The sequence below is a fragment of the Scatophagus argus genome, chromosome 16 (assembly GCF_020382885.2).
Source record: "Scatophagus argus isolate fScaArg1 chromosome 16, fScaArg1.pri, whole genome shotgun sequence".
Taxonomy (NCBI): Eukaryota; Metazoa; Chordata; class Actinopteri; family Scatophagidae; genus Scatophagus; species Scatophagus argus.
In genome coordinates this window covers 7,770,221-7,795,476 of record NC_058508.1, presented here as the reverse complement: position 1 = coordinate 7,795,476, position 25,256 = coordinate 7,770,221, and the positions used below count along the sequence as shown (strand labels likewise).

The following is a 25,256-nucleotide window of genomic DNA, read 5'->3' as shown; positions in this document are numbered from 1 at the left end:
GTGGGGTTTGACACAAGAGACACTATAATTAAGTCAAGTTAATGCACTGGCTTCTCGTGTGCATCGATCCACTCCCTGCTTGTGTCCCATGGTGACATGACTTGTTAGACTTATTAAGTGCACACCTACAACCACAGTATGATCTGATTAGACGGAAGCGCATTTACTCAACCAACAGACTGAGCTATATGTGCTGTCGCTGAATGCAGCAGCAGTGACAGTAAAAATGGCAAAAGGAAGTTGAGCGAATGATGATTTTGTTCTGTGGGGACCAGAAAAGCAAAGTCCTCTTATCTTATTGTAATAAGAAAAACGCCAAACAATGTTTCATTTTATGCCTTGCTAAAATAGAAATTGGTCTTATTTTAATTCCTGGATTAAAAAGAGTTCAGCAACAACTAGCTGCATTTCATTTTACGGAGCAGATAGTAGCAGAGTGGAGTTTTAACTGAGCTGAGTTTTGGGTGAGGTGTCTTCGAGCCTTTGAACAAACTCTGCATCATTCATGACTTCTTGGGAAACAGATGTAATTAATCCTTTGAAGAATGTCTTGCTCTCTCTGTTCCCACTGCAGAAATACATGAAGGGCTTGATTAACCAGTGGCTCAAACGGAGACTCACCTGTCTCATGTTGGATTTTCTAAAGTTTGTTGGCAAATAACTTAATGTAAATTATAATGAACAGTGGCTGCAGAGTGTAAGTACTGATAGCTGTACAATGTTAGTAGATAATGTTAATGTTAATGATCTCATACAGCTAATGTAAATTTTGAAAATCCCAATACAAGTTGGCCAAAGGGCACGTTAAATATTAATACAATGAGGTATGTTTTGATTGAAATATAATTAAGGATCTAATCTAATTTTATGCAGAAGAGAAGAGAAGAGAAGAGAAGAGAAGAGAAGAGAAGAGAAGAGAAGAGAAGAGAAGAGAGGAAAAGAGAAGATAAGATGTTTGAGAAAACCGTTTTGTCAGAGCTCCTCTGCAAAAAGAGAGCATCCACCAGCCTCAGGATTCAATTTCATCTTCAGTTTTTTCTTCTCATGCTTTCATGCATTGCTTGCTTTAGATCTAAAAGACTTTTCCAAATGTGACTTTGTCTGCTCCTGGCTTACCCTTTGGCCTGTTCATCCTTCTGCACATGCTCACACACACACACACACGCATGCACATACACCCACACAAACACAAACATTCCCTTCCACTTGTCACAACAAGTTCATGACTCAGTTATTATACCTTTACATTGACCTCTCCTACCTGCTACCTGCTACATTACACATAAAGCCTGCACTCACAAGCATAATACACACAAAGTGACCTCACGGTGTTAATGTGCATTAACTTTGGCTTTCATCAGCCCAAGGAACCTTTACATGATGTACAGAGTGGGGGGTCCAATTAAGTGTTTATGTGTTTGTGTAGGCATCATGCATGTACTGTATATGTGACTTCAAACATGTGAGTGAGATCTGTGAGTGCTCTGGTTCAGCAGTTCAGAGTTATGCCTGCGAGTGTGCTGCATCTTTTATGTGTAGGCTGTACAGTGAGAAGAATCAGTACTGGAATGCATTACTCTATCGTCTAAAGTGCAACAATGATGTAGGAGTGAGTCGGTGAACGTGTGTGTGTGTGTGTGTGTGTAAAAAGAAAAGAGACAAAGGCTGTGTTCACTACCTCACAGAATTTGTGAGAATGAATAACAATCAATACTTTGACCTTTGTTGTTGCCACCTGAAGGGTAGCTGCTGAACCCAAGGGAATCGGTGCTCAACGGCCTGCATCAGACTTGCTGCTGCATGTCAGCCTTCACACTCTATGTGAGAGTGTGGGTGCAGGATCAGCGCATATAAAGTTTCAATATACTGCACAATAAGGCTTGTGGAGAGAGAAAGCAGAAAACAGTGAATGGCAGAAACAGTTGGAGAAGAGGGAGAAGGAGTGATTTCCTCTGATCACTAGGCTTTGGTTTATCATTCATTCAACAGCAGTGTTTCTGTCTTCCCTACTTGCTTAGCAACCTTAATAGCAGCTGCCAGGATTTAGGACACACACATCAGGTCACACATACTCTTTTTTTTCTCTTTCCTCTTCTCTTAAATCACATCACACACACACGCACAGAAAGAAGGGCACACACACCAGCGTACAGAGGATTATGGTTGTAGTGGATGTTGAACTGGGCCTGTCAATAAAAGCTCCCAACACAGAATCAGAGGTGACACATGAGGCAGGTGAGGAGAGGAGCAGGGAGGCAGGGGGAGGGGAAGACAAGGAGACAGACACAGAGAGTAATCAGGAGAGGCGTGTGATGCTACAGAGGGGGAGATTCGGGAAGGAGACGGTGGAGATGAGACAGGGAGTGGAGGGAGGAAAAGTGGAGGTGAAGGAGGAAATTCAACAGGACTGATGTCCCCTCAGTTAGTGGTGAGTGTGATTCAGCTGCAGTGATGAGACGGATGAGGGCCCAAAATGTTTATGGCCCTCCTCCATTTCCACATTCGCTCTTCTTCCTTATAGCCACGAGCTACTCTTGCGACATGGCCGACCGCTCCACCGACTGAAATTTCTGAGTGACTATTGCACAGAGTGGTGTGAAATTTGCCCCAGGCATTCATGGTCCACTAATGGTGAATACTAATGACTTTGGTGATCCCCCTCTTTTTATCTACAGCCACCATCAGGTCAAAACGTTGGCTAGCTTGTGAATATGGTGAACATAAACTTTATTCCCACTTAACATCAGCATGTTGGGCTCACAGTCTCAACTTATCAGAGAGAACAAATTCACACTTCATCACTTCTCTCCTCTTTTTCTCCATTTTTCCGTTTTGCATCTTACCATGTTCTCTTCCTCACCTTCTCTCTTTTCTGCTGCATCTCCATGTCATCCCATGTTCTCTTCACCCCTCCCCTAAGATCTGGTGCGAGACCACATTTCTGTGGTGTTCTTTCTTTCTTTCTTTCTTTCTTTCTTTCTTTCTTTCTTTCTTTCTTTCTTTCTTTCTTTCTTTCTTTCCAGGCGAAACATCTAACCTGTTTGTACTTTGTTTCAATTTCACACCAAAGCAAAAGAATCAAACCAAAGAAAAACTCTCTACAACATGTCTTCATGGTCTCCATTTCACACAGTAATTACACCCTGCATCAGTCTGTCTCTGCCAGGCACACAATATGAAAGATGCTTTTTGGGGTGAGTGAGTTAGTGAAGGAGGGAGCTGTGTCCTTGAGTCTAACTTTTATCCATTTAATGCCAGAACGATGTTGAAGTACCTCCAAAGTAATGCTCTGATATAATTCATTGGGACTGGAGCCAGACTGGCCAGCAGAGTGAAAATGAATAGCAGTATAATGAGGCTTTCTCACCTGTTATACCTATTGCATGTTTTGTGTTTTATTTCAGGTTTGGCCTCATTCTCTTGTCCATTCTCATTTCTTTTGTTTCTGTGTTTGCTTTTTTTAATTTAATTTTGCTGCGTGGCTCCTCTTCATCCTCTTGAAGCTGCAGAGACAATGTGTCCCTGCAACCCAAATTAACAGCCTCATCTATCGCACTGCCTCTCCATCCATCTCCTCCCTCTCATTTGGCTGACTGCCCCCCCCTCCCCACCTTCTTCTTGTTATATTAATTTTTTCGCTTTCGTTTCCAGTTTTCCCAACATTTTGCATCCACTATTCTCTCACCCTTAATCCTTGGCCACCTCCCACCCCCAAACACACACACACTCTCTTTTATTTCCTTTCATTCATTCCCGTGTCCCTCCACCCCCTCTGGCAGGATCATACTCCAGGTGTGGTGCATTGAATTATGACCACAGGAGGACCAAAATGTGGCTCTCACACACAGACACACACAGACACACACACACACACACAGAGCAATGAGCAGCCAATGGCCCCATCATTGCACCAACCTTTCTATGCCCAGCATTTCTCCTGTGTTTCTTTGCTCTCTTTCCAACAAGACTTTGCCATGTTTTGCTAGTCACCCTCAGCTATAGCACCTGTTTCAGACAGTAGTGTTGACAGACTGTGGCTAATATGGGCTTTTGCAATATAAACTATAGTAAGATAACTTTTCAGAAATGTGTTCACACATCACTGTCTTCCCCCTCTTCTCTTTCTTCTTCTAATTCCAAATAGACAGCAGCATCAATAGTTTCCAAGACTGTGATACCATAACTTTGCTTCTAGGCTCAATGAGGTGTAAAAATGGCTATTATAACTTGTTGAGTAAGACAGAAGAATCACTGTATCTGAATGGGAGTTTCTGAATGGAGATAATCTTTCATGGTAGAAATAAGTAAGGCATTTGCAACCGCCAAGGAGAATTCCTGAATTAATTACTTTTCGTATTGATATTTGCGAGAGACTGACTTGAGGGACAAATTTATGTGGTTTCTACAAAATGGAAATAGCTCAATTGTTAAAAATTTCAAACAATGGCATATTTATGTTCTGTGTAATGAAAAAAGGCTGAATGAAAAGAAATATTTAGATGAGGCTTTTTTGTTCCTCTGCCAAGCAGAAAAGAGAACGAGTTTAGGATGTAATGTGTGTCAAGCTGCTGACAAGGTTGAAAAAAAGTCTTCCTGGGAATAATGCTGGAAACTGAGGCACTTCAAAAAAGACTCGCATCATGGGACCCAAAGACACTATAAATGCCACTGACTATCTACCTACAGAAATAAATTCAGTTCAGTGTTAAAATGTATAACAAGGCTCACTGCTGCCATGGATGGGATATATTTGGATAATTTGTTTCCCTGTAGTTCGCTCCTCGTCCCCCACCACTGCTAACAATGGAAGTCCATCATCCTAGACTGGCCTGCTCACATACGTTTTAAATCCTTGTTATACTTTCTTATTTGCTTGGTGGTGTAGTAGAAAAGGGTCTGAATGATGTGCTGCACACTGCTGATGGTAAGTCTCTGCAAATCCTGAAGGTAGATCATAAAAATGTTTTCACGGACTTCGGTTTCATTCATCTTATGTACTCGCTTCATCCTTGTCAGGGTTGTGACCATCCCAGCATGTATTGGACAAGAGGCAGTTGATCCGGGACACCAGTACATCACAGAGCGTACGCAGTATATGACAAAACACACTCATACTTACCAGCAATTGAGAGTTCCTACCTTATCGAGCCTGCACATCTATGAGTTGCAGGACTATCACTCTGCCACAACAGACTCAAACCCAGGACACAATTTACTGAACCTGAAAGTGTTGAGAACAGGACGCGATAGCTTTTGCTTCACTAGAACGTATCTGTATACACATGACCTTGACTTTGACTGTGAAATGTGTGTTTTCTGTGATCAGTGTCAGCATCCTGCAGGCTGCACGTCAGTCAGACTGATCTCCCCTCCTCTGTCCCTGTACTGCGCTGCCTCATCCTTTTCACCGTCTCGTTCTCTTGCTTTATACTTCAGCATTGTACGACAAAGAGCCTGGGGGCCAGGGCGCTACACACACACACATATACACAATACAAAAAGACACACATACTGTACACATACACACATTAGTAAATGACATAAGTGTTGGACAAGGCATTTACTTGAAGAGTCACAGTCCTGTAGATAATTCATTTCAACAGGACGCGGGTCTTTTGAGGCCAGTGTCACACACACTGGAGCATAACATTATCTTAAGATGAATTTCTTCACACATATCATTTACTTTGACACTGATGGATTCATTCAGTGTAAAAACTAAAAGAACAAAGACAGGTGGAAAAGCATCAAAGTGTAGCTTTAACCTTCATGTGCAACTGCCCTGAGGAAACAAGGAAACATTTTCCTCACCGAGGTTCACTCGACTATAAGAATCTCTAAATGCTGTTATTTGTCACTGAAGTTGCAGTGTTATAGAGGGGCCAACTAGTTTAGCCAGAGTGTGTGTATGAGCGTGTGTGTCTTAGAGTTTGTGTCTCCCCTGCTGAAAATACTGCAGTCTTCGTCACGCCTGGCTGGCTCACAGCAGTGTGATGTAAGGGCCTGTTTTTTTTTCTTCAGCTGCTTTAAAGTGATGGAGTCCAGTTTGGCTGAGCTTTGTTTAAAGAAAACACTAAATCAAATGAGGCAGAGGTGCGTATGTGCGAGAGTGCGGCGACACAAACACACTTTGAGTCCTAAGTAAATGGGGCCAGAGCGAATCATGTGTGCCACATGTCCCATTTTTTTCACTTACATGATTCAAACCTCTTCCAGGCAGTGGTCTACACGCACACAATATATGAAGCACAGGTATTTACAAACACCCCAGGTCTTTTGCTGCTGATCCTATCTTCCCTCTCAGCCTTTTTCCGCTTTGTTTCCTCTAATGTCGTTGCTCTCTGCCAGCTGCCCCACGCAGCAGGCCAGCGTAAGTGGAGCACTGGCAGTGTTTACCATTCCATCCCGTGGACAAAGTGAGGGACCCTATGGGATGAGTGGCAGACAGGCCCATTTCTGTTGATTTTAATGAGCGCTGATGGGTTCTGAAGTCTGACTCACCACATAATGTCTATGAGGGGCACAGGACAACCTTGTCTAAATAAGAGTAACGGCTTACTTCATCACTGCCGCTGTCAGTATATCACAGGTGTCGCCAAATGTTTGTCCATGCAGAAAAACAGACTCTTTCTTCCCACAATGTTATACTGATGCCTGAGGGCATGGAGTGCAGTCATTCATGGAATTACATGTAGCACATACAATCACCTTCCCACTGTAATTGCACACAAGCTCTTTCAGTTTTGGTGTCACTGAAAGTCTAATTTGGGAATGAATGGCTTACTTCTAATAGTTCCTGCAGCTATGGATATTCTGGTGACCAGTGACAAATCAAGTGATCTTCCCGTCACAAACTGTTTTTTGTTGTTCTGTTGACAGCTTTCCAAACCCTGATGATGTTGAGGATATTGTAGACCATTCTGGTGGAAGTTATGTGTAATTTCATTTATTAAACAATTACTATGAGAAATATAATTAAAGCACAATGCGGCCTGATCACATACCATCCCTCCATCTGATACAGCCAAGGTGCCATCTGGGGTGAAACCCGACCTTGAACTATATATCCAAACGTATGTCGCATCGTCGTATGTCTAAAAAAAGTGCAAAAGGTGACAAGACATAGTTTGAGTTTGTCGCAGGATACTGTTTCTCGTTGCCCTTCACGCCTGATGTTCACTGTGAGAGCAGACTCAGGGATCCAGTCGGTACCTGATGTGTTGCATTATCTTACAAGTAAAGGTCAAAGCTCCTCTGATCAATATTTTTGATCTGAACATGGAATCTAATGATTCACTGTAATGTGAAAGGGACACTCGTAGTGTCGATCTCACAGTGAATCAACGCAGCACGACGCAGTTTTCAGCTCCTATTGAGGGGAACCTATCTTCTATTAAACTATCAAATCTTTGTTGCTTGGATCAAACCACACCTGGAAGACTTTATCGAACACATCTCAAGTACACCCTCCTTTATCATCATTTTACACTTCACTTTTGTATCTTTTCTCCCTTTTCCTGTATCCTAGGTCTCTGCAAATTCTCTGCATATATTGGTGTGTCTCTATTTCTACCTCTCTTTGTCTTCCGTCTTGTTGTCTCTAGAGCAGCTTTAGTACCCTATTGTTGCCTTTCTTTTCTTTGGCAGGACACATTCACTCCCGTCTCCCATTTTGTTCTGGCCTACAGCATTATAGGCTACCCAAATAAAGAAGGGAAAACACAATTTGTATTCTGGACCACGTCCGTGATGTGAGAGGAAAAGGGGAGCGCGGGGGGGGGGGGGGGGGGGGGGTAACGAGGGGAGGAGGTTTTGTTGAAGTCACAGATTGAAGGCTGGTTAAATTCACTGGACATACAGTGGGGGGTCTGAGTGCATTTGCTTACATTGTCGACAGAATGGTTTTTTTAATGTGAGATAAGGTAATCAAACACACTGTTATCCACTTAATACCATCATAATCATTTTCATTCTGCTGCTGCTTGCAATTAGGCATTCATCTCGTACCATTCATCCACATAATTTTATGCACCATTACATGAGTGGTTTGTATACACATGACTTTTCTGCACTGAGCTTGAGTTATCAGGTAGTTGCTCAGGATTGTCTAAATATAGACTCACAGTTGGATAACGACGCATTTAGTGGAGTAGGAGATTAAGTGGGATGGCTGTCGACACATCACAACTCAAGTGCTCATCAATACACTTCTCAGTGCTGGTGGCATGGGGTGTGTACACGCATTTGAATCTGCGTTCGTGTGAGTGAGCAATGCTGACCCGCACGCATGAGTGTGCGCATGAATGCCAATTTGTGCCAGTATGTGTGTGTTGCCCCGTATCCCTAACCCCAGCAGTGATGCCTGGTCAGCATCAGCAGCTGACACCCGCTTGCTACTGACAGCAACTCCTGCAGTGCTTCAAGGGAGAGATGGGTGGTGGTGGTGGTGGTGGGGGCGGGGGTAGCTCTCCATTGACCTTGCAGCAGAAAATCCTAACAGTTACAGAAATAATAGCACACTCTCAACTGCTTATACACAAAGACACCCACTCTGACTGGGGCATACACCACACACCCCCTCTCAGTCGCTCATGTTCATTCTGACACTCAGTCTGCACTCTAGGACTTAGGACTCGCCATCGGCCTCTTTGACGCAGTCAGCCTTCTCACAAAGGAAGAGAAAGCCAGCAGGATGGAAAATGGGTGGAAGGCAGGGACTGAGGATGGAACATGCACATTTACATGAACGAGAGAAATGTGTAGTCATTCACGTAGCCACAAAAGACTGAGTCAGTGTATCTGACTTATAGCTTTAAGAGAAGAAGTGAATACAGACACACTTCTATGAAAGTATCACTTACATACATGTGTAGAGATTCACAGATATACATTTGAACAAAATTCAACTTTTGTACACGTAAAGTAATGTGTATTAAACAGCTTCAATAATGCTGTCACACCCACACAGACACACACTTCCAAATCATCTTGGCAAAAAGTCAGCTGCAAAACTCTTTGTTTAATAGAAGTGCATTATGAAAGTGAAAATAGCCTCATCAAAATGTCGTCGGTCTCCAATCTACTGCCTCTTACTGATGATAACACAGGCCTCAGCCTGCCGTCACCAGATTGAATATGACACTGAAGTGAATGGGTCTCATGAACCAGTGCAATATGGGATAAACACTGTCACTGAGTGTTGCTTCTGCTGCTGGATTTTGTTTATCGTACTTGATCAGATCAGTGAATGCTGAATGAAAATATCACAGTATTTAAAACCAGAGTTGGTTATATTTGTTGAAATCTACATCGGTGGCCGCCACAAGCCAAACATACTGTATGTTTCTGTGACTGCTTGGAGACAGGTTGATTCAAAGGGAAACCCCACTTATTTTACAAACAAGTCTCTCTGCTGGTCCTTGGGAATATGGTGACATACGGAAGTGATATCATTTGAGTGTCAGTTTCATCTGAAGACTACAAGTTTTAGAAATGAAAAAATTCCGGAGGTCTGTATTTAATAACAAGTAAGCCTACCAGAATTCTGTAGCTCGCTCCTCATCTCTGCCTGAAGGTGACAGCAGGCTACATTAGCCACTACCAGCACAACACACCTGAATCTTCAATCAAACAGTTGGTGGTTCAATTGCATTGTGGGTAATGTAGGCAACAGGTCTTGACAAGGAAGAGGAAAATGTGAAATAAAAAATATGATCTCTCTCATTCTACTGCCTCGGTTTTAATTGTTTTGAAGTGCAGTACTGATTCATTTAGGTAACAATTGTTACACTGATTTTCCTCCAGACTTTTATCTCCTTGCTCTTGCAAAGTGTAGTCATACATATGCACATATATTTTGGCTCTGTTTACATTATATTCCTTGCATAAACAGCCCTTGTTTGGTTCCATCCACCACCCAGCAATTGAGTGTACAAGAGAAAGAATGAGAGAGACTGAGGGAGAAAGGCAAGAAGTTCTGAAGCCTTTCTGTTAGGAATGTTCTGGCATAAAACTGAGCAGCAAAGCAGGCGATAATGCAGAGACGGACGCAGGCAAGAGAGAGTATGGGTGATGGGATAAGGATTGTGGATTAAATTAAATGTAGAGTCAGGGAATTGGAAATGAAGGTCAGACGAAAGGGGAATACAGCAAAAGGAGGAAGCGAAAAATGGAAGGAGAACTTCCCTGCAGCTGTCCTGGCTTTTGTTCCTGAGGGGCAGGATGTGGCCTGGGATATGACATTCAAAGGGGATTGATGGATATTGTTCGCAACGAATGCTGCTTTGCAAGGCCACAGCTAAGGCTCATCTCGCCTAATCTCTGCTATCGAGATGAGCTGTCATTCACTTCATGGGTAATGCAATTCTATCTGACCATTGACAGTTAGTTGCTCCATATTAGCCTGAGCCGTTTCAAGATAACTGTACTTTGGCACCAAGCCTTTACAGCAGTTTTTCCTTTTCCCACTTGTTCTCTTGTCTTCTGCTGGGAGCGGGGAGAATTCTTCACTGACTTTGAATAATCTTACTTTGAAAATATCAGATGTAGAAGGAATGGGGAACAGGTAAAGAATTTAAAGTTGTGCTCCATTTTTGGAAATTTATTTTCAGTTCAGATTCTGAAATCTAAACCCTCTTTAAAGAAAAAAAAAACAATCTGTTCAATTCAGTTCTTTCATCACAAGGATGTCTGAAAAGAAAATAACCTCAACATCTCAGACGCCGTCCAGGGTACCAGTCAGTTGCACACAGGATAAGCGGCTGCAGTTTACAGGTAAGTTGTGTCGTCTGTGAAGTGGTTTTCCCTCTGGACGTGCACCAGACAGGTGTGAAGGTGGAGAGAAAAAAATGCTGGGAGAATTGCTGATCCTGCTTTCCATTTTTAATTTAGAACCATAATTGTGACACTCCTATTTACTTCATATCTATTTATTTAACAGTTTGTCAATATTCAGTAAAATCTGGATGAATGATGGATGGAAAATGGTCTAATTTTCAATTATAAATGGAGATCGGAGTGAGTGTAGCGTCCACATAAGCTCTGCGCTCACTCTCATCTGAGAGTTATTTTATCAGTCCACAGAAGTGTTTTCATTTTAATTGATACTAACAAAACTAAAAATGTTTAAGCTCAGGATTCATATTAGTCACTGCTTAAAAGCCAGTGTAAACCTTTATATACCATGACTTTGCTCCCCAGAGATGAAGGCTTTCACTAGCTTTGACAAAATAGGTCACATCATCATCCTAGTTAATTCTCATTGTCTAAAAAAAAAAAAAAAAAGACCAAGCTCTAAAATAAGAAAAGTCTCAATCCAGTTTTGCTCACTCACTGTCCCATCTGACAATGGGTTCGTTAATGATCTCAATTAAGAGGTCATGGGTTTTTCTAATTAGAGGTGGGCTGATTTCTGCTGCGCTGAGCTGACCTCTGTGACAGTCTAAAGTTAGTATCGACGTTTTGACCTCACTAAAAATACTCGCACTGAGAGAAGCAGAAACACACCCAACATTGCAAATAGCTCAATCAACGTTTGGACCCAAGGTTATCCTTAAAGGAAAAAGAAATATTTTGCATGAACAGAAACACAGAAAAGACAGATAAGTTACTCTTTAGTTTGCATGTTGGGTTTCTGTGTGTGTGGTTTGTGACATTAATTCAACACATGAGAGATGGACAAAGAGGCAGTGAGAAAAGCTGCAGTGAGGATGCTTTTCAGAAGAGGAATGAGCTACAGCACGGGGCACCTCTAAACTAAAGGTGTTTAGAGTAGCGCAGCTATAGCTGTTTAGACACCATAAGACAGCCTAACACCAGAGACCTCTCCATTCATATCGATTATGTGCAGCACCTTCACATGACCTCACAAAGTCCAGCTGAGCACTGTCTGCCAGAACACTGTGCACGGCTATAGTCCCACTTATTCAAATATTAGCTGAACCTCACCATCTGATGTTTCAATAGATGCTGTTCACTTCATGCTCATAATTTCTTATTAGCAGGTGGCTCAGTTCCAGTGCTGGTACCACCCACACGAACAACGCTGTCTACAGGCATACACACACGGCCACAGATACACACCACAATAAGCCCCAGATCGGCAGTGTCGGGCACGTTTTTCACTGATCATCCTGCGTATTAGTGAGATCATCAAGCGCTCCTCCAGATGCCAGCTGCCTAACAAAACATCTGTCCTTGACCTTGGCGACAAAGTCTCACGAGTGACGGCTCCAGAGAACCTGTCTGCTTATTGCAGCCTTCTGTCTAGGGCCATTAACTTATCATCTTTTTTAGCCTGTGTGTGTGTATGTTTGTCATGTGTGACCTGCCCTGCTTCAGTACACAGTTTGTCCATGTGTGCACCTGTATACACGTATTTGTGTCAGTTTGCATCTGGTGGACAAGGTTTAGTGCCCCGTGGGACTACAGCACATCATATAATGTGTATGTTATCAACCTAGATGCCTTTGCATGCAGCCCGTTAAGCAAATGTAGTCCAAAGTGCATTGTATGCATACTTGTTGAGCTCTATAAGATGAACACTGTTTCTGTCTGCCATCAAACCCAGAGTTTTCCCTTTTATTCTGAAACCTCAGCAAAAAGTAAGACATCATCTTATTCAAAATCTGTGTTTTAATTAATACCTTTTAACAAGGGCCCTGAACACTGGGTTAATTGTGCTTTTCATGACAAAATCAGCGCAAATTCCGGTTGTCTCTGAGCGGCCTCTGTGCCGTGGCTGGGAACCGTGTTTTAATTATCCAGACAACCTCTTAAGTGGTGAAGAAACAGCAGTGATGAGGTGACCATATGCTCAGCAGTCAAAACTTATCTTACCGTTATTTCTCAGCTCACAGGTGGTGGAGGAAGGGAACAAAAGCGAGAAAAAGATTAATGCTGAGAACAGATTTTTGCAATAGTGAAATGAGGAAAAGTAGGGAATGGAGAGAAGGGATTAGATGATAAAAGAAGAAAAAGATGATGATGCTGAACGCTTATAATGGTTAAGAAGAATGGTTAAGAAATAATGGTTAAGAAGAAAAACAATAATGAAATAAATACACAACAGAGGACATATTTAGATTTCTCAAGGATCATCTTTCTATGGATGTTTGCTCACATAAGCACTGTGCTTCCATCTCACTACTCACAACTAACTGACCTTGCCCTGATAGTCTCTCACCTACGATAACAAGCCCACACAGGCAAACACACGTCCATCTTTACCAGTAAAACGACATTTCTTTATGCAGTCCACCCCGTCAAGCTTCCATCCTACTCACTCATGTTCACAGCCTCATCTCCATACAACAGTGAACAGAAGAGAAGAGAAAACAGACAACCAGAGGAATGACAGCATTAATCTGTCTTCCACTTTGTTCCTGAAATATTTCAACAACAATTGGATGGATTGTCATGAAGTTTGTCATAGATGTCTCGACAAATCTGGTATAAGCAGATGATCAACATTAATACCCATAAACTAATGATATTCCCACCTGCTTCAGTTGTACTTTGCATTCAGTACTAATTAGCAAATGTTAGCTAAGATGCTAAAGCAAAATGTTCCACCAGCCAACATGCTTGCCTTGCCAATGAGCATGTTAGGCTGTAGAGATTAAAGGAATGAGATTCTTACTCTTGTTTTACATTAATGCTGTTTAACAGAGCCAGAAGTTAAGATTTATACATTTAAAATTATTCTGCATCACACATAAATATATTTTAAATGATTTCACATTATTAGATTTATTTTTCATTTGTAGTGATGTCAGAGCAGATATCTGCATTCTCCACCAATGATAACTATTAAGTGTAAAAAGAGCACAGTCTGTAAAAACAAATTATTGAAACCATTAAGTGGCAGTAGGCTATAGACAAAAGAACATATTATGTTTGCACCTTTTAATTGTAAGAATTAGCGTTAAGGTTTCCAAGTGGTGAACTTCTCATTTTGTTGTGGGAATTTTATATGCAAGTGGTATAGAAAATGGATGGATGGATGGATGGATGAATTTTATATGCAAATGTCCATTCAGTACTGCAGACATGCTGACCACAATGTAGGCTGTCTTTCCCTGCATTGAATACAACATACAAGTGCACAAACTCACACAGACTAACAATTAATAGAACGATCAAGATCACATAATGTCAACACACGCAAACACAAGCACACTCAGTGAACACCCAGTCTGACTCTGATGGTACTTGTATATTTTTCCCAGTCCACTAATGTCAATGCCACTGACACACGTCTGAAATTTCACTGACACTGTTTCTCCATGCTTCCCTAAACACATCATCAACGCTTCCACCTGTTCTTCCATCTGGTTGTCCCTCTTTTTGTCTTTCTCTTCTTTTCCAGGTTCATATACAGAAATACATAACCATCTCTCTCCTTCTCTCTCTCTCCCTCTCTCTGTCTCATACACACACACACACACACACACACACACAGACACACAAATGTCTCATAACTACACTGTGAGGTCTACTCCCTGAGGAGCATTATATCACATGGGGCATTTTACACTCCACAGAGCTCCACGCTCATTAAATCACTGAATTCCCATGGAATGAGGAAAAGATATACTGTGCATCAGGCCTGACTTTTATAACTAATGGAGAAGTGGTGATAAAGTTTATGGGAACATATTATGTGTGAGTTTAAGAGTGAAGTGAGATAGCATAATGTGCTGGAGGAAAAGTTCAGAGAGGTGTGTGGATACTTTAAGTATAGACTGCATGTATTCTATAATATCCTGCTTGTTGGTAAGAAGAGGAACTTTTATCATTTTGTGTCTTCTTACTAAGGCTAAGGCTGACTAAAACTCCTAAAAATTTCCTCATCTACAAAATGTATCTGTGGTGTACCTCAAGAGTCTATATTAGGTCTCATTATTTTTACCATATACATACTTAGTAAACATTTTGTTTCATGTATATGCAGATGATATGCAATTATATATTATTATTATTATTATTTCCTGTGAACCCTACTGATTCTTGTAGATTGGCTACCCTAAACAGTTGGTCTGAGAACTTTAGCTTCTCCATTTTAATGAACTGAATGAAGATTCAGATCACTATTCTTTCCTAACCAAGCCTCACAATTTTGACAAAGCTGTCTTCCAAAAGTTTGAAAGGTTCTTCTATTTTATCCAGAGAGGGATTCAATACCCATCTGGAATTGAACCAGTGATGTTGTGTTTATGTAGCTCATGCAGTAATCATCCAGCTGCTGAGGCACTCCAAGGATCGTTTTAGATTTTAAGCAGAACTGAGAGGAAGGGGACATTCACTCTTAATTTTATCAGGTGAGAAATATTTCTAAAGTGAATTATTTATTCTGTCAGAATTTTTGTACTCTGTTAAAAAAATAAATAAATAAATGGTGCTGCTGGAATTTTAACTGGAACATTATTGGCTTCACATGGCTTCAAGAAAACAGTTCAAAATGCTGTGATTTGACATAAAATGGATTATGGACTGGCTTTAGGCTCCAAGGCATCCCTTGCTTACAAAGCCTGTTCATGTAAGGGCACACACTTATGTCAATGGAAAAGACTATTTCTAGATTGGAAACCAGGAGTGATGGCATTTTCTGCTATTGTGTAATTACCGTTCACAGTTCCATTAAATGTTAGTTAAAACCTTTTAAGCAGGTTTTTAATTGCTTTGTATGATTTTATATCTCCATATCTATGTTATGTCATTTATCTCAGTGTCTAGTGTCAGTCAGTCAGCCATCATTTAGGTCCAGACCAAAATATATCACAGGTTGTCATGAGATTCTGTACATTGATGGTCTCCAGATTTTTCCTAAACTGGTCACCCCCTAGCTTTTCCCCAACTGCCACCAGGAGGATGACATTTGGTTGAACTGCCATGAACTTCACTCCAGATACTCAACGTACCTAGAGGTCAAAGATTTGCGCTAATCTAGGTAATATAGCCTTTCTTTTCCTTTTCCTTTGTCTTTGTACGTTGTTACCTGAAAAAGGTATCTGAAATTACCCGTCCTTTTCTTACCTCCGTCACTTTTGCACCTTCATCACATCCCAAACCCTCCAAATCCCCACGTACCATTCCCCACACAAATGTCACTTTCTAATTGGCCAGCACTGGTGAGGCAGGAGAGCATGGCTGTTTGGACAGCTGTTAATCTAGACGGGCTGGTGGTGGCAGTGAGATTGTAGCAGTGACGGTGGCGGGGAGAGGGTTGACAGCACAACAGAGAATGACGCAATGAGGGAGAAAGAGTTAGAAAAAAACAGGTATGAGTCTGGTCCGAAATTAAAAACTAGCACCCCAGTCTGTCTACACATCTGTCATTGCGACGTTATGTTGAGCCAACGGAAAAATGAATCCACAAATTAAAATGCAATGTCATTGTACATCTTTCAACACCTCTACAATCCTGTATAGTACGGACTGTGCATTATAGGTGACATTAATGTTCAAGCACATACACTGCAGTTTCATTTAAGTATCTGCTCCAAAACCGTAGCATCACCAGCACAGGAATGTAATAGGTTTTATTCCCCCCCCCCAAACCCCTCCCCCCGCTATCTTTCCCTCTCTTTCTTTCACGCATACACTGAGGAGCGCACACACACACACATACACACACAGGACTGAGGGAACCAATCACCATCCATGTTTTCAGGTCCTGTTTGTGAATGGGATTTTTACGGGAGAGGAGGAGGCAGACACCTCTGCATTTGTAGGCATGCAGCTGCTACACTGGGGAAACATCACCATCCCATTCTCATTTTTTCCTGCTCTTGAAATATTTCTCTCACTCTCTGTTAGCTGCTCTCTCTAGTTAATTTTTGATGTCTTGTTTTGTTTTTTCTCATGCCCTCATTTCCATTTTTGCTTTTCTTTCTATTCCCTCTAACTCTATATGACTATTTTTGTCGTTTTTGATGCATAATGACGATCACAAATCAAATAGCCACTCTTTTCACGTGCTTCTCTTTCACTGTTCCCCTGATATGACATCACCATCATCATCATTGTCCTCCCCTAGTTTTGTTTGCCCCTTTTATCCCTTTTTCACTCTCTCGTCATGCCACTTTCCCATGTACTGCAGAACATTTGTCTTCCACCAATACATGTTTTTATTTCTTTCCTTATTCTCTTCTTTTCACAAGTCATCCCATCTGCCTCCTTAAGCAGCAGCTGATGCAGGTTAATGACCAATAGCAACACACATAGACATACTATAGACACTCACCTCCACTGACAAAGTCTTCGTCCCGGGTGCTTCTGAATCCTCAGTGTCTGAAGGATGAGCGGCGAGCCTGCGAGCTTCTGGCAGCTAAAGAGAAGTGGAGGAGAGACAGACAGAAAGAGACAGAAAGAGAGAGAAAGAAAGATAAAAGACAAGATAGAGCAGAGAGAGAGTTAGAGGTACAAAGAGAGAGAGAGAGAGAGAGAGAGAGAGAAAGTGAACGAGATCAGGCGGGCTGTGCGAAGAGGAGGAGGGTGCTCCGGCTTGCTGGAGGTGAGATGAAGGGGAGAAAGAGAAAGGGAGGGAGAGATAAAGGAAGAGGGAGGGAGAGAGTGAGGGTGCACTGGATTGGGATAGGAGGGGATTGTGTGATGTTTGAGAGGAGGAGGAGGGATTGCAGAGAACGAACGGAGAGGAAAGTTGGAGAGAAGAGGGAGGAACGAAGGATGAGGATGCAGAGAAAAGAGAGGAAAGCGTAGATAGACAGGAAAGAGAGGAGAGATAAAAATGATGGAGACAAAAAGGTAGGGAGTCCAGTAGCAGGTATGATTACTTTGCAATCTAGTGTGCTTTGATTTTTTTGCGAAAAGCCATCAGAATACCACAACTCTTTCTTTACATTATAAGTGCAACCATTTACAGCCATGAAAAGTACAAGTGCAACTCATGTCAGTTGGTGTCACATGCTACTGGTCCCTGAAGACGATCAATTTCAGAGTGGAGAAAATGTCCTTCCATCCATTAAATCACACTGTAATCCAATACTGTGTGGGTATATTGCAATACGGATACCACAATTAACTTTGGAGCAATAACTCTACTGGAGCCAGCGCACGAAGAGCTGGGAGAGAAAGATGGAAGCTTAGAAGCAAGAGAAGAAGGGAGGGAAGAAGGGCTGAAGAGTTTTGTGAGCACAAAAATGGAATCGGGTAACACGGTGTAATAAGAAAAGGATGGTGTGATAATGACAGAGGGCATTAGACGTGACATGGGAAGGGGAGAAGAAAAGAAGCAGACTGGCCTCTGGCTAAATGCAATCAAGGATGAAAGGATAGTGAAGAAGAGCGATGGAAACAAAGACACAAAAGAAAAAAGAAGGCCTGATTTTGGATGCTGATATTGTGAAAACCCACTGATCTGTCAAGTGCTTTTCAGGAAGTTTGGGGAGGGAAACGGGTCACATGTGAATGCCAACATATTGTACAGTATCACTGAATGCATGCAAACTCAAAACACCGTACAGTCACGGACAGATTACGAAACCACGGGCCCCTGGGCACAGACTTGTGAAAGACCCCCCATCCTTACTACAGGAGCTCCTAGACTGAAAGAGATGCAAAATCAATGGCTGTAGTCATTTAGTTTTGTCTCTTTGTTGTCATTTGGCATCTCTTTGCAGCTGTTATGTGTCTTTTTGAAGTCATTTTGTGTTTGTAGCTGATTTGCATCAATATATGGTTCTTTTGTTTCTTTGTGATCATTTTGTGTCTTCTGTAGTTGTTTTGGTTTTGCTGTCATGTTGTCTGTCTTTGCAGTCATTTTGCTTTTTTTTTTTTTTTTTAGAAATGTTGCATTTCCTTGAGGTTGTTGGTGTCTCTTTGTGTCATTTGGCATCCTCATTCATGCATCTCCTTCTGATCATTTTGCACGTCTTTATGGTCGCTTTGTGCCTGTAGTCATTTTGTGCTCCTTTGTAGTTGTTTCATTTTTGTCATTTGCATCTCTTTATGGTTGCTTATTGTTTCTTTGTTGTTGTTTTGCATCTTTTTGCTCATCTTGGATGGTCCTTTGGCTTCTTTTTGTAGATATTTGTTGACATTTAGGTAGAAATGTTTAACGGCCAATATATGCTCAGTAGGACCATTCAGTAATTCATCCATGGCTATAGTGTAAAAAAGTAAAATCCTAATTACCTTCTATGATTTCTTTTTTCGTACATGTGTGACCATGTCCGTGACTGTTTTACCTTAGCGGGTGAACTGATCCCTCACTCTGTGCTCTGAGAAAGTGCAATACCTTCCAGACATGATTTTTAAAGTACTAATTCAAATTACAGGTCGAGTCTTATTCATCATAGCAGGGCCTGAGGGTTATAAAAGGGGTTTGTGAAAATACATATGTGATGCACTGAAAAATCTCCTTTTGTATTCAGTGTCAGAGGTTGGGTACAGTACTCTGGAGCTGACAAAGCGAGGATTCATTTCCTTTAGGACACTTGAGCAGAATGGACGCTGGCCAACACAGAGTTTAATTCTTCTTCTTGAAAAAAAAAACAATCTTTACTCATCTGTTTAAACACATTATTTACAGTGACAGTCCATTTTAATAAAAGCCCGTAAAGATCAGCTGCACAGATTTTCAGAACAATATAAAGTGCCCCGAGGCTTGCCTGTAATGTGTTGTTTTCCACACACTAATGTGCTGCACCATGGGATTCATCCCTATGAGGCGCTCAGACAAATCACGCTCCAGAATGTTTGTGAATTGTACATCTGTGCGTGCATGGATTTGTACCGTAAGCAAACCCCATGAACATATTTTGTGTTTTTAAAACAGATGGGCAGTGAGAGAGAGCAAGACATGCAGGCGCAAGTCCAGATTCGACATCCCACATCAGACTTTGGCTGCCAGTCCAGCATAAGCACCACTGGCATTAAAGGAGAAAGAACTAATCCAGAAGTGTGAAAACCAGAGAATTTATTACATCAAATAAAAATAATTTTTTGTTTCTGGATTTCACTTAAACTCTGTCTGGAGGAGAAATTGATCATTGCTCCCTCTTACATGCATTGTTACGTGAATTCTTTAGAGTGATCCTATCAGTTCAATGGCTGCATGCACCACCGCTGACACTTCATAAATTCAATGTGATTTCTGGTCTTATCTCTGATTTCATTGTTCCCAAGTGATTTGCAGAACCAGGCACGGTACAAGTGCCGGTAATAACATCAAGTATGCGTGCGTGCATGTGTGTGTGTGTGTGTGCGTGTGTGAGCCCTGTGATAGAGAGAGAAGGCACAAATTAGTGAGGTAGGTGACAGAGAGTGTGTCAAGTCTCCTCCAGCTGTTTATCAGCCCAGAGCACTATATTCACATAAACTATAGCTGCTTTATAATTACTATATTGTATTCTTATCGGAGAAGCAGCCTTTCTTAATAAAGAGACTGACTCTTCTCCTGCTCTAGTGCCCCCCCCAACACACACACACACGTACACACACACACACACACACACACACACACACTCACTCACTATTGATCTCATTAATTTGCATTACATTCTCATTAGCCTGAAGACGTATTTAATGACTGCTGTGCAAACTTAAGGCAAAATTATTATAGTCAACAACAACAGTAAGAGAGTTATTAACTTGTTAGAGAGTTAACAAATGGCATTTGGATTTTTTTTGTATGTCCTGTACATATTGTGAAGTTGACAGTAAAGAATCCTTGAATCCTTGAATCCTCATAGATCAGTTTATTTTTTTAATGCAAACAGTTTACCCCAAAATAGATACTTCAGATACGAGATATTGCCTCGTGTTTGCTGTGAATGTTTCGTGTCTAAATGAGATTCTTATCTCTCTGATCAATAAAACAGCATCATACAAATTGTGCTACAACCCCTGACTGTGAAACATGCATGCAAATTTCTTTTACCATTGCACAGGTGTCAAAACCAGCCAAAAGGATGAATATCCATCCATCCATTTTCCATACCGCTTATAAGGATGAATATGTCTTTGTAAAATCAACCTAAGGCCGGTAACTGAACCCTTAAATTCACGCTCCCATACAGTGTTAAAGCTACACAGATTTGGTACATTTTTCTTATCACGTACTTATTTCTTACTTATTCACTTCATTCTCACGTCATACACTTTCCGCTCATCTGACAGCCAGGCTGAACAGGATGCATGGTGGTATGGCTGCTCTTGGTGAAAAGGAAATCTGAGTTTCCTGTTGGTTCCTGCTCAGTCGCATAATGTCACCCTCGACTATATTAATGGAGAAGTGAAATTACACTTTAACCTCAAAACTATTATTGTTCAAACTGTGCATGTAAAGATATTAAATGACGTCCACATGATGTACCGTCAATATAATTTGTTGCATTTCTGGTGTTCAAAAACAAAAGAAGTGGTGTGTGTGTTTAATATATCGTTTCTATATGAAATTGAAAAGGAAACACCCTGTGGCTCCTGATATTCCATTGTGGGGATGTTGGCCTCTGGGACTGATGTTATTTACCATTCACTAAGACAGAGATAAAGTCATTCAAACAGAAGCTGATTTTGGCCCCTAGAGGTAGTTGCATTATTAAATAACTTTCAAGCAGAAACCTCTGGTACTCAGCATTGCTGGAGTACTGTTTTTGTTGTCCTGTGAATTTGTCCAATCTGTCCCAGTCTGTGAGAATTTAAGGATTCATTTATATTTTTGTAGACTATGAACAAATTGAATGGATTGAAAAAACTATTGTATTGTTTATTTGTCTGTTGTCCTCAACAATTCTACAAGCATGGTGTCTTCTACTCCTTGTCGTCATGCACATTTCCATCTCTGCAAAGGCGTAAGCATACAGCACACACTGCAGTTGTGGTTTGTGATCACTAGGTGGCAGAGTTGAGGTTGAAATGTTGATGATGATGATGTTACTAATGACGATTGTTATTACGCACAAGAGTGAGTGGCTGAGTGATATGAGATGAGCAACACGTACACCATGTAATCTAGTGGTGTAAAATCAGCAAATTCATTAGAACACTGCAATTAAGTGAAATTTTAAGATACTTTTACTTTGCTTGAGTATTTTAGTGTCCACTGCTACATTATAAATGCTGAGTTTTTCTCCACTAAACTCCACTGACAGCTGGAGATACTTTACAAACTAAAATTTTACAAGCAAAACAAATATGATTTTGTGCTACAGATTAAACTACCTAGAAGTACATAGTACAAATTAGCTCCACCTCAGCAGCCTCATAAACACATGAGCACTTATTTTAGCACAGCAGTAAGCCCCAAACCCCTCAGAATATGATATAAGTAGAAGAGTGACCCTCGTGTCCACTATCTTTGCCTTTAAGCTACAGTTCAACCCTACTGTTAGCACTGTTCACACCCTGCCAGTTCATTAACTCTTGATCTGTTGTTTTGGGGCCACATGTAGATGAGACCTGTGTTATTTTTGCTTGCAAAACAACACATTCTCATGTATTTCTTAAGTAGACAAGTCTGCGAGCTCATGCCCCGTTCTCACACCAGCATTTTACCACATCTGATTTTTGACAAAAACCAAGCAGCTGATATATAGAAATCAGCAAGTTGATTGACAAGTTCCTCATTGTTTCTGAGAAGCAGAACAAGGGTGTTTCTTGAAAGAAGTCACTCTAACCTGCCAGGCATGTCATGACCCAATGGTACAAGAGGACATTTCACTGCTTCATATCTTCATTTAACTGTGAGACAATGATTAGTCTAAGTGTGAATCGCATGAGCTACAGCAATGTAGCAGCAGTTGAAATGAGGAATTCGTCATGCTGTATGTTCATTTGTCATCAACTTTGCTCAGAGTGAAGTGTCAAAAATATTTGTGAGCAGGAAGTCAGAGAACAAGAGAAAACGAAAGAAATGGTCAGCGGAGCCTTTTGAAAAACAAATAGTACATATAATGAAGCTGACATTCGCTGGCGTTTCAGTCAGAAACAATAAACAATAAACTCAGCAGCATGTAAAATCTTTTGCTTACTTTCTTTCCGTTTGCCTTTAAGTTAAGATGTTTTTTTCATGTCATAAACATCTGGTGCTGTGCATGCATATTTCTAGCTTTTCCTACACGGCCTTAAAATGTCCTGTACATTTTTCATCTTGCTCTCTTTGTCACATTGATGTCGCTGACTCTTTCTTTATCTTCCTCATGACTCAAAAATCATCAGAAGGTGATGTGATCCGTAATCCAAGATAAGTAAACTTGTGAGTGTGTCAGATCTTATCAAGATTTTAAAATGACTGAAACAATAAGTGTAACTATATCAGCGTAATGCAAAGTGTGCTTCCGTATAAGATCTTTGTGCCAGGGTGGCGTATTGACAGCACGCTGGCTTTGAAGAAAACTGTTAATGTTTCTGAGAAAGAAGATCTGAAAATAACAGTCTAGTAGTCTGATTCAAGCTAGTCAGAATTTAGTTTCAAATTTATTTTTTGCGGAATTAATATGATGAGAATGTGAAAGGAAGGACAGACAGATGCAAATTCAGTCAAAACCCATTTTCATTTCGAAATGACAGTTTGTGATCTTATTAAATAGTCACTTGAGTTTTACATAGATATATATTGTGACCATTATGTATTTTTGAAAAAATGGACAAACGGGTAAACAGAAGAGGGTTGTTGTAAGTGTGCACATTTCACTTTTTATTTATTTATTCTAGAAAGAAATGAATCTGTCTGATACAGATGTGTATTTGATATGAGTGTAACGTGTTGGTGGTTGACTCTCTCTGACACTCTCTCAAAGCTCCAGTGGTCTAAGAACAGTCCAACCAAAATAGCTGTCAGTATGGTAACAGGAAAGCAAACAAAGAGTTCTCGTTTGAAATGAAAGGCTAAACCACGATTTACCAACACTTTGAAAAAAGACTTATTAGCTGTTAGAATTAGAATTCATTCTTTCAACATATTCAGCATTTAACTACAGCTATAAAATATTTCATAGTTGAATTTCTATATGTTCAGTATTGAGTGGGACAAATGGAAAGATGGTAAATAAAAAAATTGAATATACCAACTCAGATCAGTACACGTAACAAAAACTAGAGTTTAAAGGCCATGACAAGAAATCCTGTATTCAAAATCTCACTCACAAACATACTATTATTAGTATAAGCAGAATACATTAAAAGTATCAAAACTAAAACTAATCTTTATGCAGAATAATGTTTCATGAGTGTTGTGTTATTACATATAATATTATCATTGACACAGTATTATGTACACGTAAATTTAATGTTGTAACTGCTCAGGTTGGACTTAATTTGTTTACATTAGGTTCCTGTAGTTTCATCTAAAATAAATAAACATATAATCAACAATTAGTTATTGTAAATATGCTTAATTCATTCACAACAGATTAATCTACACGATATTCTTCCAAATTGTGTCTCCATCACTCAAATCATTAATTGAAGTTTTATCTTGTGCACTAAATTCTTACTCTTGTGACCATCTAATCTAATCTAATCTAATCTAATCTAATCTAATCTAATCTCAAATCTAAACGTGTACAACATGAAAATGTGGAACTGAATCACCTGAAAATCTGTGGGTGCACCACATGAACCTGCAGTGACGGATCACACTCAGTACACCCACCTCTGACTGACTGCAGCAAGGCCCAGCCACATCTGTAGGGCAAAGTCAATTGGAAAAAGTAAAGCATCAAAAGAAGTGGTTTACTGTAAGACTGTATGCAAGAAAGCGCAGCTGTACGCAATAATATAACAGAATAAATTCCAGTGTTGTCATTTGTAGATGGAAACAAATGAAACACCATGATATCTAACACAGGTTACAGCATCACGTGGCAAAGCCACAAACGTGCGGCTGTGCTGTTATCTCAAAGCAAGCCACTGATTAACCAGTCACACTCATTTTAGTACCATGAAAGTAAATAATGTATCCTCTGGGAGGACAGGAAGAAAATTTCATTTATTTGTCAAACAAAAAAATGTAAAAGTAATTAAATGTATTTTACTGGCCTGTGATGCTTAAACTGGTTTGAGCAGGTTTACTGTTACAGCTTTCTTGTAAGTCAGATGAGTAGCTGCCATCCTGAATGATACCAGACTAATCATTTACATGTGATTTTTGTATCGCGATGACTCCAAAAGAAGTTATTGTATCTTTCTTCACCTACAGCAGCTGTATCACTGGAATAAAAAACACAATGAAACACCAAAAACTAGAGCATTTTGGGGCCTGTAAATTGAACAGCTAGGGGCGTATTGAAGTG

The 25,256-nt window shown here is 40.6% G+C and overlaps 1 protein-coding gene across 1 annotated transcript in view; it reads right to left on the bottom strand.

Annotated features, from left to right (window-relative positions):
* pvalb6 (parvalbumin 6) overlaps window positions 1-17,502 on the bottom strand; it is a 37,214-nt gene extending 19,712 nt beyond the window's left edge. Inside the window, exon 1 of the mRNA XM_046416465.1 lies at window positions 17,246-17,502. The gene's annotated coding sequence lies outside the window, so the exon portion shown is untranslated. The remainder of the gene's footprint in view (window positions 1-17,245) is intronic.
* Window positions 17,503-25,256: the final 7,754 nt, after the last annotated feature.